The 6,459-nt window shown below is 41.5% G+C and overlaps 2 long non-coding RNA genes across 3 annotated transcripts in view; one reads left to right on the top strand and one right to left on the bottom strand.

Moving 5' to 3' along the window:
* LOC116792248 overlaps nt 1-3,112 on the top strand; it is a 4,464-nt gene extending 1,352 nt beyond the window's left edge. The window contains exons 2-4 of one of the 2 annotated variants that reach the window (XR_004359035.1): nt 820-867; nt 1,653-1,859; nt 2,844-3,112. This is a non-coding gene — a long non-coding RNA (uncharacterized LOC116792248). Of the gene's footprint in view, nt 1-505; nt 868-1,652; nt 1,860-2,843 lie in introns of those variants that run through there. The other variant, XR_004359034.1, reaches the window with a different exon arrangement.
* Nucleotides 1-6,459, bottom strand: part of LOC116792247 — a 48,186-nt gene that overhangs the window by 28,119 nt on the left and 13,608 nt on the right. The window contains exon 2 of the long non-coding RNA XR_004359033.1: nt 5,021-5,181. This is a non-coding gene — a long non-coding RNA (uncharacterized LOC116792247). The remainder of the gene's footprint in view (nt 1-5,020; nt 5,182-6,459) is intronic.

Genomic DNA, 6,459 nt, shown 5'->3' on the forward strand with positions numbered 1-6,459 from the left:
TGTCTGAGGGGAAACTGCTAAGATAAAAGAAGTATGTGAAAGTAATGTAGATTCATACTATGTAGTGCCTGAGCCTGGGCCTGTGATGTAGCTTTATCTGTAACCTCATTTTAGATAAAAAAGCTTGATCTTACTACTGCACCTCTGCCTGTTCCCATGCAGTACGTATAATTTCTTATAATTCTTGATGCAATGCTGCACAGAAATTGGAGATTTTTTTTTCACAATTCATTAGCTGCTAACTAATGTTATTACTGAAGATGAGCTGAACAATCTGTTCCATGTCTAACTGAAGCCACTGTGGTTTTGCATGTGGAAGGATGCTCTGGTGAAGCATAATGGTCTGAATAATGAGAGGATGCTTTGGCATCGATCCATCTCATCCATTCTTGAACAATTTCCTTCTTGAAGGGCTTCTAATGCAACTGTTCTTTCAAAGGGCAAGAATAGTCAAAGCCTGTTGTGTTGCAGAGGTCAAGCTGAAGAAAATTTTTTTTCACTTCCTTTCCACATGCATTACAGCACAAATAAATCCTGCTTTATTCAGTTATTATAGCTCTTGTACCTTCTCTCTAAATTTACACAGCCTATGAAACTGTTGCTGTTTTGGGAGATTTCTTCTAGCATAAGTTATTGTTGGTAACTTTATTCTTTTAATTTTGCCAAATTCAGTTATTTGAATACAGACAATCATTTAAACCAAGACTAAAGAGACTAATAACCTTTCAGCTTGTTTTAAGAGTGTTATGGAACTTGAATTAAGAATCAAATAGAGAAAGCAAATATGATGCAGTAACTTTGGAACATCTATGTATTCAGGAGGACTTTCAAGCACAGATGCAGGCAAATGCCTCAAACTCCTATTGTGTAAGTATTTCATATTTATCTTAAGAGATAATGGGAAAAAATTGCAACAAGTGAAAAGTCAGATTGTAAATCTAAAAAATTTTGTAAATAATATTATTCAGTGATTATAGTAAACCAATCCAAATACCCCAAAATACTGTAATATTGGCATTACAAACTTCAATTTAAATAGTGTCATTTTCTTGCACTGCTAGCAGAAATGCTTTCCAAAATATTATCAAATAGCAGAGCAATTACCAAAACCAGTCACAGGGAGTTCTTTTTAACTGTGTGAGACATGCAATGACTTGATTTTTCTCTGATGGGCTACATGTTAGATAGAGATAAAAAACTGTCATCGTATAAAACTTTTATCATATTATTTGGCCTATTTGGTTTAATCTGAACATTTTTCATGTATCATAACATTGCCTGTAACTCAAAAATGGTCTGTTCTGTTAATGAGCTTTTCGTAAACATTCTCCTTTTTCCAAATTACTTTGCCAGCTCTATCAGAGAAGGTTTTAGTTGAGTTGAGCTATGAATATATTCTGCTTGTATATATCTTTTTCTTGTATTTTGCTCTTACAGACCTCAAAGGCGATTTCCCTGCCTGGGTATTTCTGGATCAGGTGCTCCATGAGAACCTTGCATTTTCCAGGTTGCTGGTTATAGCTGTTTGTAGCCTGTGTAGCACAAACTGCTGTTCTATGGCAACTAAAGCATGTTTAGAGTGTTTTTCATGCTCCAATGGGAACTGCAGAGCTGATCATTATTTCACAGCCTGGTGAATATTCTTTTCACAGGGTATTTACTTGAGTGTGCACTTGTGCTTATCTAAAAACACTTGCTATCGATGATGAAAGAACAGAATTTATTTGGAGTAAGATGTGACAGTATGGACTGAATCTCTGGAAAAGCTGCAGCACCAGATTTGGTCTGAGAATGTGCTGCATTCCCATCCACCAGGCTACAATGACTGGAACTCCACCACATAACTTCTCTTTTTTAAGGTACCCTGCAAATGGAACGAAACCCTGTGCACTGCACAGAGATGTTCAGGGCTAGCAAGGTTACAATCCAGGACAGCTGGCAGATTCCAGCTCCGTTTGGAATCCGTACAGTGCTTAAACTGCAAGTGCACAGCCTGGTGGTCCCTTCCCACGCCTCCACACGTTTTCTTTACTCACTACTGTTTGGATTTTGTAGTGATGAGCTCTTACAAGACCTGGGTTTGGGAATTCCTTTTGAGAGCCCCTTGGTAGCCAACTGGCCTGAATTCCAGCAGTGCTCCGTGCATGCAGCTCCTGCTCTGGTAAACAGGGTTGCATGTACTTATGTCAGCAATGCATTTTTGCAGTATCTCAGCAAATGACAGTCATAGCTGAGCTTTCATGCTTCTGCTGCACAATAATGCCCTGCCACTGAAACATGTGGAGGAAGGGATGGAAAAATCCAGTTATCCTGTGTATGTATTTAATAAGCTGTCTAGTCTAGTAGTTAATATTGAAGCTAACGAGATGTGATTGTATGTTCTGAAGCAAGGCTGTTTGTCCATACATTTGCATCCCTGTTTTAATCATATCGTATGTGGTTTCAGAGGCAAATCCCAGGAATGTGGAAGAAATGTTGACTGCTGCATGCAATGTATACCATGACTTTAGCTATTGCTTTACAGTCCATCACACTTAGTCAGAGCTGCAGAAATAACATGCCTCTTCAGTAGATCAAAGTGGAGGCACTGACACAAGGTGGAATTTCACCCTGTGTATGCTTGAGCTGCTGTTTTAACAACACAGTGCCATAATAAGCACTCGGTGATGCAGCACAAGGATTCAGGGAAAACAGGGTGAGTTGTGGGCAGTAATCTCCCAATGACATTATCTAAGCTAACTTAAAGTCTTTCTACCATCCAGATAACAATGGAGGAAACAAAGGAGGTTGTGAGCATTAGTAATACTGGTCTGATCCAGATCAGTCCCCTTATTTTCTTACAGGAGGGAAACAAGAAAGCACCTTATGTCCAGCCTGAGAAGGCACTTGTTAAGACTGCTATTGCTAGGAGAGGTAGTTTGTTAGGGAGCCATCCTTACAAGAAAGACTCAAGAGCATCTTCACTGTAACCACGGAGACTTGATCACAGGCTTCACTCTTCATCCAAGAATGGAATCAGCCTGGCCCAGTAAAGTCAAAAGTGAGGCTGTGATCTGGTCAGTGTATATTTAAAAGAATTGTGAGAGAAAACAAAGGACATTGACTAAGGAGGAGGGAGTGACTGAAGTCTTTCAGTTCACTATTTTCTCACTTTACCACTAGCATTGATGTATGCAGAGAGAAACAGTAACAGCCTGGCAGTCCTGACTTCCTAATCATACTGTACAGACAGAAAACAGGGAGTAAATCAATCTATTAGAAGCAAACACTCTGTGTAGAAATTACTTGATTGTTCTCATGATACCTGCTGCTAGTAGGATATTTTTCTCCCGTGTTTATAGATACAGAAAGCTTTTTGTTTCCTGATGCAAATATGTTTGGGAAGTTTTTTGAAACTTATTTTCTGCAGCTGAAATTGGGTGTACAGTCATGTTTTCTTAAAGTATCTTCAGTCAATACAAAATACTGTGGAGTTTGGCATCATAACCATGATTTCACTTACACTTGGCCTCATTTGAAGAATTCATGCACCTCTTCTAAATCACTGATTAGGGAAGACCAAATTATCCTGCCTAATCTCACTCAACTGACATGGAGAACTCCATGTCACTGAGATGATGGTTGAGCCAAATGTCACCTGTCTAAAGAACAGCGTTTAAGAAGCAGGGGTGATACAGAAATTGTCATTTACTCCCCTGGCACAGGTAGTATTTTAACAACTGCTCTTGATCAGGGAGCATGGAGCAGAGCTCAAGCTAATAAATGCTGCTGTGCTGCTAAAATGACTCTGTGGCTTCGACTACATCAGCAGGTGGGAGATTCCAGTAGAGCAGGTCTAGAGAGCACCTGAGAAAGTACTGAGGACTCCCCATCTGCACTGTATGTGTTTGAATTCTGCTCCAGACGAGCTCTTGTCTGGCTTGTTGGACTGAATATTCATTAACAGCTGGGCTGCATTAGCTGCTCAGACTGAATATTCTGTTTCATCTTTATTTGAAAGGAATCCAGTTCATGAGCTATGGGACTGCTCAGCAGGGAAAGTTAAAGCACTATGAGCAAGGAACGACCAGGAGCCTCGATCCAGGATAGTACTTGTGGCTCAAGCTACCTTAGACTTACCTTCTGACCATATGGCTGCAGCCAGAATCAAGTGTGCTGTTGCCTTGAGAAAGATTGGCTCAGACTTCTCTGAGCAAGTTGCACAGTGAAGTTGGTTACCCTCACTCTACAAGATTAGTCTGGGTTTAGGCCTAGCTAAGGCTATGGCAAAACCAGATCCACATATTTGGTGGTGTATAGCATATACAAGGTTCAGTTAAGGGTCTTTTACAGGGAACTTAGGTTTGAATTTACTGTTACCTTGCCAGTAGTTAAGGCAGATTTTATAATTGAAACTCTGCAAAGGAGGAGCCTTAAATCAGTAATTCCCTTGTAATGCTATTTGCAACTCTTTAGATCTTTCATAGTCCCTTACTGACCATATTCTTGGCACTGCTCTGCCTTTGAAAGCTCTTGGCACTATAGGCCATGTCTTCAGTCCCTAAATTTAAACCAGAGTTCCTGAACTTAAACCAAGGCTTATGTGATTCTCATCAGGTTCTTCCATATTCCAATTTTATTGTCATATCATTTCAAAGTGTATTACTGAAATTAAAAGATTTGGGTAACTAGTTCTGCCAAACAAACAAACAAAAAGTAGTTGGCCTACCTAATTATTGTAAAGTTGGATATAGATTGGAGCACAGCAAATGGCAGTTGCAGCAGTTAACCTTTGTATAGTGCTCTCTAGAATGAACTCTGCACTTTGCTACTGTCAAATCTGGTTGTTTGGCTCCATTTTTTCCTTTCTGGCACGTAGCCTATTTCCAGTCTAGTGTTCCTTCTGAAGTATTTTATTAAAAGGATTTTCAAAAAGACAACTGATGAAACAGTCTATGAAAGCAGTTAAGCTAAGGGAGTGGTGTCTGCTTTTATTTCTTCTAACAAATTGGTTAGTTTAGGGAAAAAAGTTTTATCTTACCTTGCTGAGAGTTTCACATGTTACTTCTTAGTGGCAGTTTGCCAAGTGAGCGTGGCTGGATGCTCTGCACATGGAGCTGGTTTCTTTTGCCGCTGAAACCCAAACTTTGCAGTTTTGAAGGTCAAAGTGTAGTTTTTTTAATGTCAACATTTCAGTGTCTTCTGAAATTAGATAATGATAGCATTAGTTCACTACACGTAAATGTTTAACTTTAAAACAGATTTTAAAATATATTAATATTTTTAAATCGATATAGTACAGCTTCTAGGACAAATACCAGTGGACAGAACACTGAAATAGAAAAGGGCAGTGCAGGAATACCAGGTTTCATGAGCAAGATCTGAAGTATTTGTTTTTATTGTCTGTTTAAACTTTTTTTGGTTTTAGACTGTGACTTCTAGTGCTGCTCAAGCTTTCTAGAACAAACATGAAATATTTAACTTGCCTAGTTAAGTCTGTAGCTCTAATCACATAGCGTTCAGAATTGCTAGGGAAAATGTATTTGCTGCAATATTTTATGCAAAAGACTCCGTATTTGTCACATTTTTTAACATATATTATGGAAATATGAATTGTTTCCTGGAAGGAAGCCACAAGGGGTAAGTCTGCTACTGTTTCTCCAGACTGTGTGGAGGAAACAGGCCACTCCTAAGCTGTGGGATGCTATGAACATTATTTTACAGACAGGAACAGACCCTTAGCAACAGTTTTATTGAACAGGGGTTGAATTGAAGAGGTTGAAGGAGCTGATCCTGCCCCTCCACTCAGCCCTAGTGAGGCAGACCTGGAGTCAGTTCTGGGCCCCTCAGCAGTACAAGAGAGACAAGTAGCTCCTGGAGAGGGTCCAGCAGAGATCATAAAGATGATGAGAGTCTGGAGCATTTCTCTTATGAGAGATGAAGTAGCTGGGCCTAATTGGTCTGGAGAGGACTGAGGGGATCATATCAATACATATAAATACCTCAGAGGTGGGTGCCAAGAGAATGGTACCAGACTCTTTTCAGTGGCACCCAGGACCAGGACGAGTAGCAATGGCCATAAACTAAAACACAAGAAGTTCCGCCTCAAGATGAGGCAGAACTTTACACTGAGGGAGGCAGAGCACGGGAACAGGCAGCCCAAGGAGGGCGTGGAGTCTCCCTCTCCAGAGACACCAAAAATCCACCTGGACGCGCTCCTGTGTCACCTGCTCCAGGTGACCCTGCCTTGGCAGGGGGGTTGGACTCGGTGGTATCCAGAGATCCCTTCCGAACCCGAACGAGTCCGTGATTCTGTGAAGGGTGGGAAGACGGGAGCGCAGGTCGGCGCCCCCAGCGCCCCCTCAGCGCGCACCCCCAGCACGAGGGAAATGGCGCCCGCGGGCGGGGCTGAGGGAGCCGCCGGGCCCGCACAGCCCCGTCCCGCCCCTCCCGCGGGCGGGCCCGGCCGGGGGGCGGGAG

The sequence above is a fragment of the Chiroxiphia lanceolata genome, chromosome 11 (assembly GCF_009829145.1).
Source record: "Chiroxiphia lanceolata isolate bChiLan1 chromosome 11, bChiLan1.pri, whole genome shotgun sequence".
Taxonomy (NCBI): domain Eukaryota; kingdom Metazoa; phylum Chordata; class Aves; order Passeriformes; family Pipridae; genus Chiroxiphia; species Chiroxiphia lanceolata.